We start from the raw sequence: 12,073 nt of genomic DNA, 5'->3' as shown, positions 1-12,073 counted from the left end.
TGGCAAAGTCATTGAATGTTCAGGGGGTAGGGCTCGTTAGATTCTACTTGCCACTTTTCAGGTTAACTGGAAGTTGATCAGGTTGTACTGCATATGGATGTGGACTGCTTTAATATCTGAGGAGTTCCCAATGCTTTTGTGGTTTTAAGTTTTTTTTCTATTTTACTGAACCTGTCTATAATGCCACTAAAATTATAGTTTGTTGTTTTTATCATTGATTATGCTCTGAACTTCCAAAATCCCATGTTTATATGCTGGATTTTTTACTGAGACATGGTTGTTATTCTCAAGATGCTGCCAGTTTTCAGCTGTGCCCTATATGCATGTTCCAACTGATCATAAAAGATTTGATTTAATGTACCCAATATTTTGGCTAACATTCATCTCTCAAGTGCCATTATTTATATAAAGTTTAATCTTTTATCTCATTACTGATTCTGGGACCTTGCTGTAAACTCAATGGTTACTGCACTTTCTTGCACGACAACAATGACTTGTTTATCTGTGCAGTGATTTAGACTTCCACTTATTGAGTGTGGCAGACAGATAATATCTTAATAGTTTCTGAATTTTATTATAATAGTTTTGCAATAATTATAAAATAATGTTATATCAGTACTTTCACGTCTCTTATGTTACCACCCTTTGTGTAAAAACTTAATGGCTAATAAATTTTTAAGAGGGTGGAAAGTGCCTAGAATATGTTATGAGAGGTTGTGCCAGAGGCACTTACAATAACAATGTTTAAGTGGCATCTTGACAGACATGCTAATGAAGTGAGGAGCAGGGAGAGCGGAGCTGAACACTTGGCTGCAGTGATGGTGCAGGAGGGAGGATTTTGAATTCTTGGATAATTGGACCTCTTTCTGGGGAAGGTGGGACCTCTACAAACAGGATGGTCTTCACCAGAGGGGTGCCAATATCTTTGGGTAATTTGCTAATGCTCTTCGGTGGGGGTGGGGGGGTTTAAACTGATGTAGCAGAGGGATGGGAACCTAATTGTAGTTCCACTATACAGGACGTTGAGGGGAGTGAGGTCAGGGATAGATTTACAAGGTTGTGAGAGGGCACCAGCAATCGGGGTGTTGGTTTGAAATGTGTGTACTTCAATGCCTGGAGCATCCGGAATAAAGTAGGTGAACTTGCAGCATGAGTTGGTACCTGGGATTTTGCTGTTGCGACCATTTCAGAGACTAGAGGTGGGACTGGAATGGTTGTTGCAAATTCTGAGATTTAGATGTTTCTGCAAGAACAGAAATGATGGTAAAGGATTGTCGGAGGGGGGTGGAGGGATGGTGGCATTGTTAATCAAGGATAGTGTTATAGCAGCTGAAAGAACGTTTGAGGACTCATCCACTGAGATAGTATGGGTTGAGGTTAGAAACAGGAAAAGAGAGGCTACTCTGTGTTGGAAGTTTTCTGTAGGCCTCCAAATTGTTCCAGGGATGTAGAGGAAAGGATAGCAAAGATGATTCTCTATAGCAGTGAGAGTGACAGGGTAGTTGTTATGGGGGACTTTAACTTTCTCAATATTGACTGGGAATACTATAGTTCAAGTAGTTTAGATGGATCGGTTTTGTTCAATGTGTGCAGGAAGGTTTTCTGACACAGTATGTAGACAGGTCAACAAGGGGAAATGCCATATTGGATTTGGTACTGGGGAATGAACCCAACCAGGTGTTAGATTTGGAGGTAGGTGAGCACTGTGGTGATAATGGCTGTAATTCGGTTATGTTTACAATAGCAATGGGCAGGGATAGGTATATGCCGCAGGGAATGAGTTATTATTGGGGGAAAGGCAATTATGATGCGATTAGGCAAGATATAGAATATATAAAATGGGGAAGGAAACTGCAGGGGATGGACACACTTGAAATGTGGACCTTATGCAAGGACCAGCCACTGCGGGTCCTTGATAAATATATACCTATGAGGCAGGGAGGTAGTTGTACAGAGAAGGAGCCATGGTTTGCTAAAGAAGTTGAAGCTCTTGTCTAGAGGATGAAGACCCTCTGACGACCCCTTCTCCCACCTCCAACACACCCCGTCCACCTGGACACCCCGTGCTGGCCTCCTACCTGCCCTCGACCTCTTCATAGCAAACTGCCGCCGCGATATTAACCGCTACCTGAACTCCCCCACCCCTCCCACCCACTCCAACCTCTCACCCTCGGAACGCGCAGCCCTCCACTCCCTCCGTTCCAACCCCAACCTCACCATCAAACCAGCTGACAAGGGAGGCGCAGTAGTAGTTTGGCGCACTGACCTTTACACCGCTGAGGCCAAACGCCAGCTCGCAGATACCTCCTACCGTCCCCTTGACCATGACCCCACCCCCCACCACCAAACCATCATCTCCCAGACCATCCATAACCTCATCACCTCAGGGGACCTCCCATCCACCGCCTCCAACCTCATAGTCCCACAACCCCGCACCGCCCGTTTCTACCTCCTGCCCAAAATCCACAAACCTGACTGCCCCGGACGGCCCGTCGTCTCAGCCTGCTCCTGCCCAACCGAACTCATCTCGGCATACCTCGACACGGTCCTGTCCCCATTAGTCCAAGAACTCCCCACCTACGTTCGTGACACCACCCACGCCCTCCACCTCCTCCAGGATTTCCGCTTCCCCGGTCCCCAACGCCTCATCTTCACCATGGACATCCAGTCCCTGTACACCTCCATCCCCCATCACGAAGGACTCAAAGCACTCCGCTTCTTTCTTTCCCGCCGTACCACCCAGTACCCTTCCACCGACACCCTCCTTCGACTGACCGAACTGGTCCTCACCCTGAACAACTTTTCTTTCCAATCCTCCCACTTTCTCCAAACAAAAGGAGTAGCCATGGGCACCCGCATGGGCCCCAGCTATGCCTGCCTCTTCGTAGGGTATGTGGAACAATCCATCTTCCGCAACTACACTGGCCCCACCCCCCATCTTTTCCTTCGCTACATTGATGACTGTATCGGCGCTACCTCGTGCTCCCACGAGGAGGTTGAACAGTTCATCCACTACACTAACACCTTCCACCCCGACCTCAAATTCACCTGGACAGTCTCGGACTCCTCCCTCCCCTTCCTAGACCTTTCTGTTTCTATCTCAGGCGACCGAATCAACACGGACATCTACTACAAACCAACCGACTCCCACAGCTACCTGGACTACACCTCCTCCCATCCTGCCCCCTGTAAAAACGCCATCCCATTCTCCCAATTCCTTCGTCTCCGCCGCATCTGCTCCCAGGAGGACCAGTTCAAAATACGTACAACACAGATGGCCTCCTTCTTCAAGGACCGCAATTTCCCCCCCGACGTGGTCGACGGTGCCCTCCACCGCATCTCCTCCACTTCCCGCTCCTCCGCCCTTGAGCCCCGCCCCCCCAACCGCCACCAGGACAGAACCCCACTGGTCCTCACCTACCACCCCACCAATCTCCATGTACAGCGCATCATCCGCCGTCACTTCCGCCACCTCCAAACAGACCCCAGCACCAAGGATATATTTCCCTCCCCTCCCCTATCAGCTTTCCATAGAGACCACTCCCTCCGCGACTCCCTTGTCAGATCCACACCCCCCACCGACCCAACCTCCACTCCCGGCACCTTCCCTTGCAACCGCAGGAGGTGCAACACTTGCGCCCACACCTCCCCCCTCACTTCTCTCCAAGGCCCCAAAGGAAACTTCCATATCCGCCACAGATTCACCTGCACCTCCACCCACATCATCTACTGCATCCGCTGCAGCCGGTGTGGCCTCCTCTATATTGGGGAGCCAGGCCGCCTACTTGCGGAGCGATTCAGAGAGCACCTCTGGGCCACCCGGACGAACCAACCCATCCAACCTGTAGCACAGCATTTCAACTCCCCCTCCCACTCCACCGAGGATATGCAGGTCATTGGACTCATCCACCGCCAAACCACAACAACCCGACGGTCGGAGGAGGAGCGTCTTATCTTCCGACTTGGAACCCTCCAACCGCAGGGGATGAACTTGGACTTCACCAGTTTCTTCATCCCCCCTCCCCCCACCTTGTCTCAGCCGGATCCCTCCAGCCCGGCACCGCCTTCCTGACCTGCAGTCTTCTTCTTGACCTCTCCGCCTCCATCCTACTCCGACCTATCACCCTCACCTTGACCTCTTTCCACCTATCACATTTCCAACGCCCCTCCTCCCTACCTTTTATCTTCTCCTGCTGAACACTCTCTGCTCATTCCTGAAGAAGGGCCTGTGCCCGAAACGTCGAATCTCCTGTTCCCTGGATGCTGCCTGACCTGCTGTGCTGTTCCAGCAATAAAGTTTCAACATAGAGGATGAAGAGGGCTTATGTGAGGATAAGGCGTGAAGACTCAGGGGGCTTGAGAGTTATAAGTGAGGCCAGAAAAGAAGAGCCAGCAGGGGACATGAGAAGTTGTTGGCAAATAGGATCAAGGAAAACTGTAAGGCCTTCTATAAGTATATCAGGAATAAAAGAATGACGAGAGTAAGATTAGGGCCTGGCAAAGATAGTAGTGGAAAGTTTTATGTGTGGAATCTGAGGACATGGGGAAAGTGCTTAATGAATACTTTTAGTCAGTATTCACATTGGAAAAGGGCAATGTTAGTGAGAATACGGAGATACCGGCTACAAGATTAGATGTGATTGAGGTTTACAAAGAGCCTTACTTCGGTTGTGGGTAAGGCGTTGGAAAAGGTTATAAGAGATAGGATTTATAATCATCTGGAAAGGAATAATTTGATTAGGGATAGTGAAGGATAGGTGTCACACTAACCTTTATTGAGTTCTTTGACAAGGTAACAAAACAGGTGGAAGAAGGTAAAGTGGTCGCTGTGGTGTATATAGACCTCAGTAGGGCACTTGATAAGGTTCCACACATTGCAGAAAATAGAGTTTCGGGATTGAAGGTGATTTAGCGGTTTGCATCAGAATATGGCTAGCTGAAAGAAGACAGAAGGTGGTGGTTGATGGGAAATGTTCATCCTGGAGCTCAGTTAGCAGTGGTGTGCCGCAAGAATCTATTTTGGGGCCACTGCTTTATAAATGATCTGGATGTGGGCGTAGAAGGATGGGTTAGTAAAATTGTGGATGACACTAAGGTAGGCAGAGTTGTGGGTAGTGCCAAAGGATGTGGGTTAGAGGGACATAGATAAGATGCAGACTTGGTCTGAGAAGTGGCAAATGGAGTTTAATGCAGAAAAGTGCAATAGGTCTCTTCGGAAGAAATAAAAGGAATGCAGAGTGCTGGGCTAATGGTAAAATTCTTGGCAGTGTAGATGAACAGAGAGATCTGTGTCCAGGTGCTTAAATCCCTGAAAGTTACCACCCAGGTTGATAGGCTTGTTTAGAAGGCATATGGTGTGTTGGCATTTATTGGTCAGGGGATTGAGTTTTGGAGCCACAAGGTCATTCCTCAGCTGTAAAGACACTTGTAAGGCTGCACCTGGAGTATTGCATGAAGTTCTGGTCACCACATTATAGGAAGGATGAGGAAGCTTTGGAAAGGATTCAGAGGTGACTTACTAGGATGTTGCCTGGTATGGAAGGAAGGCCTTGAGGAAAGGCTGAGGGAACTGAGTCTGTTTTTGTTGGAGGGAAGAAGGTTGAGAGGTGACTTAATTGAGACATATAATCGGAGGGTTCGATAGGCTGGACAATTAGAGCATTTTTCCTTTGATGGTGAAGGCATTGAGGGGTGATAGAGTTTGGACAGATTTTAGTGTTATTTTCTTCACTCAGTAGTAGGGTGTGGAACGGCCTGCCTGCAACAGCAGTAGAATCGCTGACGTTAAGGGCATTTAAATGGGCATTGGACATACATATGGATAATCATGAAAGGTGTAGATTAGATGGGCATCAGATTATTTTCACAAGTCAGTGCAACACCGAGGGCCAAAGGCCCTGTACTGCACTGTAACGTTCTATGTTCTATATGTGAATAGGCAGGGAGTGGTTGGATACAGACTGCGTAGAAGCAAGAAGTTTTTAGTTCCAAAATGCATTGTGTTGGTGAACAAAAGGGCTTGTTCTGTGCTGTACTGTTCCCATGAAGTGTTGATGCATCAGGTAAAGCATAGGCATGAAACCTGACATTGGTTACCACACCCCTACCTCAACTGATGAATTAGTACTCCTCCATGTGACTAGGGCACAGAACGTAGTTCGGGTGAGGATCTTCAGTAACTATCAGTGAGGGATCAGCAGTAGCATTACTGGCCAAGCTAGTGGAGTCTTGAAGGACACTTATGCTAGACTGGGCTGTGCCAGGTGACTAAGAAACCAACAAGTCAGAAAAACATTTGACTAAGCTGTCTGATGCAGATACATCTGTCCAAGGCAGTATCAGCAGTAGAGATCACAATACAATCTTGGAGGTGAAGTCCCATCTTCCTATTGAAGATATCCAACATTGTGACACACAACACAATCATTATGCCGAATGGGATGGGTTTCAAACAGATCTAGTAACTCAATTGGTCATCCATGAGTGTTCAGGCCATTAGCGGCAGTGTAATTATGTTCAAACACAACTTGCCACCCCAAGGCTAGGCATATCCCTCATTCTATCAGTAATTGTCAAGCCGGGGGCTAATCTTCACTTAATGAAAAAATAAGAGGATATGCTTACAAATGAGATGTCAACCTGGTGAAGTCACAACATAAGACTACTTGTGTGCTCAGTGGTATAAGCAGCAATACATCAATTGCATTATCTACATCAACCCTTTCTGCTGCCTCTTCAAAGCACTGCAGCAAGTTAGTTGAACATGATTTCCCATTCAGAAATCTATGCTTGCTCTTTATAAACAACTCACCTTTTCCCTATAACTACAAATTTTGTCATAAATAACTTCCTACAAGCTTCCCACTATTGAAGGTAAGCTGACTAATTAATTGCTGAGCTTATCATTAGAACCTTTATTTGGACAATGGCTCCAATTCTACAGTACTGTGGCACCTTCCCTGAGTCTTGGGGAGGATGGCTTTTCCCCTACAATTTTCACTAACTTCCTTCAATATCCTTAGATGCACTATATCTGGTTCCTTTTCAACTTAAAGTATTGATAGTTTATCCATCACTTCCCTCTTGTCACTATATGGATTCAAAATTGATTAGAGTTTCCTCCTCTGTCATCGTAGCCTATGTTGTGTTTATCTGTGACAAAGACAGATGCAAAGTATTTAAAATCTCAGCCATAACTTCCTTCCATATGTAAATCCCCTATTCTTTGTCCCAAACTGGCTCGACTGTTTGTACCACCCTGCTACTAACATGCCTCTAGGAGATTTGGGTTTCCATGTTCGTCATTTCTCATAATCTGTATTTGATTCTCTATTATGATTTTCCACCTATCCTCAACCTTTGCTATTTCTCTTTGTTCTTGATCTTCCTGGCCCACCTAATTTTCCAAAACTTGGTCCAATAATGCATGTTTTCAAACTGTTGTAAGAAATGTTCCTGAACATACTTTAAGCATGCTTGTCCCTCTCCACCTATACACTTCTACTGTCCTAGTTTGCATTCAGATAGTTAAAGACCCCAATTATACTCACTGTATAATGGTATTGCCATGTACATTTTTCTTGCAAATTTGTTGCTGTATATACTTGACACCAATTGATGCTCTGTAGACTGCACAAGACAATGTAACTGCATTCTTCTGTGGTTCCTCAGTTCTAGCCAGATTGTACTTTTTGTCCTTGAATCCCCTGCTGTCCTATTCCTCCAGCACGCATTCTACCTTTTCTAAACACCCAAGAATCTTTAAAACCCAATCCTGACTTTTTTGAGTCAGGTCTGTTATTGCCACAGTATCGCATCAATTTGCACCTGTAACTCCCCAGTCTAATTCACTATGTTCCATGTAAATAAAGGACAACGAATTCTAACCTGAAATTGTTGAAGTCAGCATTGATTCTGGAAGGCTGTGATGTGTCCAATTGAAAGATTATGTCCTGTTCCGTGAGCTTACTGTTAGCTTCTTATTGTCCTAATCTGAGGAAAGAAAAAAATTCTAGTGTTCCTTATTACTGCACTGATTCTTTCTTCAAAGATTCCAAGGTATTTGACTCTAGTATTCTTCCTGAAAGTCTGATTTTTATTATTTGTTCATGGTATGGGGGCCTCACTAGCTGGGCTAGGATATATTCACCATTCATTGAGAAATGGGAGAAGATGGTTATGAGCTGCCTCCTTGAACTGTGATGTGGAAGTGCTGGTGTTGGACTGGGGTGGACAAAGTTTTACAAAAAAAATCACACAACACCAGGTTATAGTCCAACAGGTTTATTTGGGAGTACTAGCTTTTATAGTGCTGCTCCTTCACCAGCTAACTAGTGGGCAGGATCATACGTCACAGAATTTATAGTAAAAGATCAGTATCATACAATTAAAATGATATACTGAACAAACCTAGATTGTTGTTAAGTCTTTCATCAACCTGGTGTTGTGTGATTTGTAACTTATTGAACTGCAGCAGTACTTATAGTGCAAGAACTCCTAAAGTGCTGTTAGATAGGAAGTTCATTATTCCACAAAGAAGAATTTCTTCGCATCATCCATAGGTTCAAACTGTGAAATGTAAACTTGAATTGTTTTGTCCTGCTTTCTCAATTTATTGAAGTCTTATATACCTTTTTCCCTTTAGAGGGAAAAACATACTTGACCTTATCCTGACCATTCTGCTGGCTGCAAATCCATATGTCCACAGTATCATTAAGTGTAACCACTATACAGTCCTTGTGGAGACAAAATCCCATCTACATTGAGAATACCCTCCACTGTGTTGTGTGGTACTATCATTGTGCTAAATGGGATAGATCTAGCAACTCAAGACTGAGCATTCATGAGGTGCTGTGGGCCATCAACAGCAGAGGAATTGTTCTCCAGCACAATCTGCAACCTCATAACCCTCAACATGTCCCACTCAACTACTACCTTTGAGCCAGGGGATCTAAAAATGAAGTGTTAAACAGGTAAAATTATCAAGCAGCAAGTGATAAACAGAGTAGTCCTGCCACATCCAGTCTTGAGTGATGGTAGACAATTAAACAATTCACTGCAGAAGGAGGGTTCACAAATATCCCCTTCTTCAATGATGGAAGAGCCCAGCACATCAATATAAAAGATAAGGCTGAAGCTTCCACAGCAATCTTCAGCCGGACGTACTGTGAATGATCCAACTCCGCCTTCTCCAGGTATTCCTAATATCACAGATGCCAATTCGATTCACTCTACATGATATCATGAAATAGTTGGAGGCGCTATGGCTATGGGCCCTGACAACATTCTGGCAATATTATTGAAGACTTAGGCTCCAGAACTTGCTGCTTCCCTAGCCAAGCTGTTCCACTCCAGTTACAACATTAACATCAACCTGACAATGTGAAAAGTAACCCAGGTATGTTCTATACACAAAAAGCAGTACAAACCAGCTCAGACCATTACTGTCCTGTCAGTCTATTCTAGATCATCAGTAAAGTGACGAAAAGTTTCACCCACAGTGCTATCAAGCAGCAACCTGCTCACTATCGTCTAATTTGGGTTTCGCTAGGACCACTCAGTTCCTGACCTCATTATAATCTTGGTTCAAACATGGACAAAAGAATGTAATTTTAGTGGCGATGTGAGAGTGAGTGCCTTTAATGTCAAGGTTACATTTGACTGAGTATGGCATCAAGGAACCCTAGCAAAGCTAAAGGCAATAGGTTTCAGGGGACAAACTCTTTTCTGGTTGCAGTCATACCTGCACCTAGGCAGATGGTTGTGGTTGTTGGAAGTCAGCTCCAGGACATCTGTGCGATAGTGTCATAGGCCCAACCATCTTCAGCTGCTTCATCAGTGACCTTTCCTACATCATAGATCAGAAGTGGGATGGTGTCAGGTGGGGACCGTGCTGCCTTTCTGCCTCCATCCCAATTAAGTACGCCTGACAACCCTTATCCCACTTAACAAGTTCTGACCTGGAGACCCTCACTGATCCTGAGCTGTGACGGCAGGTATTGATGCTCTTTTTTTAATTCTGCCCACAATGAAGAGTTGCCAACCCCTGACTGGCTGGCAGCTCTCAGGTAGGAGAAGCTGAAGTTTTGACCCTGATCAGGTCCTTGAAGCTGGGGAGAACCTGCTGTTGGCCACTTGAGGCACTTACTATTGGAGAGCCTTCCATAATGGAGGCAATGTGGGTCTCTTGCCAACTCCCCAGCTGGCAGATTGAAACCCTGTCACTTGGGTTTAATTCTGCCCTTCATCTTTGTCAGTTTGGCTGACACTTGATTGTGGATAAGTTACAGTTTTTCTCTTTGCCCTGTTTTTTCCTCACAGCATTGACTCCCAGTTCCCCAACATTTCAAATTTAACATTTGTATTCTTGTGTTTGATGTTTTATTCCTGATGGGTAAGGTTCAGAGGCATAATGGCTGTTGCAACATGAAATAGTGGCTGAAGCTTATTTCTTAATAGCTTTAAATTGGGAAGTTAAAAATCACACAACACCAGGTTATAGTCCAACAGGTTTAATTGGAAGCACACTAGCTTTCGGAGCGACACTCCCTCTGAATCATTTAAATTGGGAAATAGTCATTGAACGAACTCTGTAAGATGGAGGCCTTTTGGCACAACATATCAATGCCAGTAAAACACATGAAGATAAAAATTCTAGAAGATGGATAAGGATGAAATGAATGGAACTAAGTGAATGAATTGTCCAAGAGAGAAAGTATGGATGAATTGAATTAGATGGCAGCTGTTTAGAATTTTGACAGCCATGGTAGCATAGTGGTAATGCCAGTAGCTAGTAAATCTAGGCTAATACTCTGGGGTTGCTGGTTCAAACCCCACCAGCATAGGTGATAAGTTTTAAATTTGTTTAATAAAGCTGGAATGTGGTAATGATTGTTGTGAGCACTGATCTAGTTCACCAACGTACTTCAGGAAAAGAAATCTGCCATTCTTACCCAATATTCCAGACCCACAGAAAAATGGCCGACTTTTAACTGCACTCTGAAAAAGTCTAGAAAGCCTCTCAGTTCACAGGTGATTATAGATGGGCAGCAAATGCTGCCTTTGCTGATGAACTCACTGAAATTATAAGTTTCAAAGATGGATCAATATTTCTTTGAGTCCTCAATTGTTTGCACTAATTTGCACCTGCTTTTTGTTCAGGTGTATTCAAATGAGATTGGAGAATACTTGGGTATAGCTTCACATTAATAAAGTTTGCACACATTGGTCACACACACAGGTTGCACCCAACCATAAATCTTTAGAGAGAGGAGAACTTGCCATTCCCTTAATATTCAATCCATTTCCAAAGTTCTTGGCGATGTTTGGAAAGTGGGGTGGTGATCACCTAATCCTAAATTTGTTGTGCATTGTGAAACTGAATAATTATGTGAAGAACCAATGCAACCAGTGTTATGGACCAGACCAAACCCCCTCAAAACATATCAAGGAGATAGCCTAGACCCTAACCTTTTCTTATTTTAAAGGCAAGTGCCATTGTGTTCCACATGCAATTCAATTGGTCATACTACCAGGCTTGACGCAAAACATGCTTTATTCATGCACTATAGTTCAAATGGGGATTTATTTCTCAGCCCCCATCCGGCCCACCATCCTCATTCCCGATGAAGGGTTTATGCCTGAAACGTCAATTCTCCTGCTCCTTGGATGTTGCTTGACCTGCTGTGCTTTTCCAGCACCACACTCTTGACACCCTCAGCAAAGGCAAAGTCAGTAAAATAGATAGTCTCACATGCAATTCTAGCAGCAGGAAGACAATCCAAGCTCTCAGCTGTAGCAAAGTGAGAGAGATGTAGCAGCTTTCACAATCCAACAGCTATTGAAAGCTAAACTAGAAACCCTTGGTTCTGTGGGAGCTTGACCACATCCATTAAGGCTGCTTCAATTCTTCCAATTTTAGAAAAACCCTAGGCCTCACAAGCTGTTTACTTTATTGCCATGAAGTAGACTGCTCTATACCTTTGTCTCAATCTTTCTTCATAAAAAAAGGACAAAATATGTATTTTAAAGCAATATCCTTACACCAGTAGTTGGATAATTGACACTATATTGA

Source organism: Chiloscyllium plagiosum, unplaced genomic scaffold (genome assembly GCF_037043375.1).
Source record: "Chiloscyllium plagiosum isolate Xiang-an unplaced genomic scaffold, Cpla_swu_hap1 HiC_scaffold_26, whole genome shotgun sequence".
Taxonomy (NCBI): Eukaryota; Metazoa; Chordata; class Chondrichthyes; order Orectolobiformes; family Hemiscylliidae; genus Chiloscyllium; species Chiloscyllium plagiosum.
The sequence above is the reverse complement of the archived record's forward strand: the minus strand, read 5'-3'. Positions refer to the sequence as shown.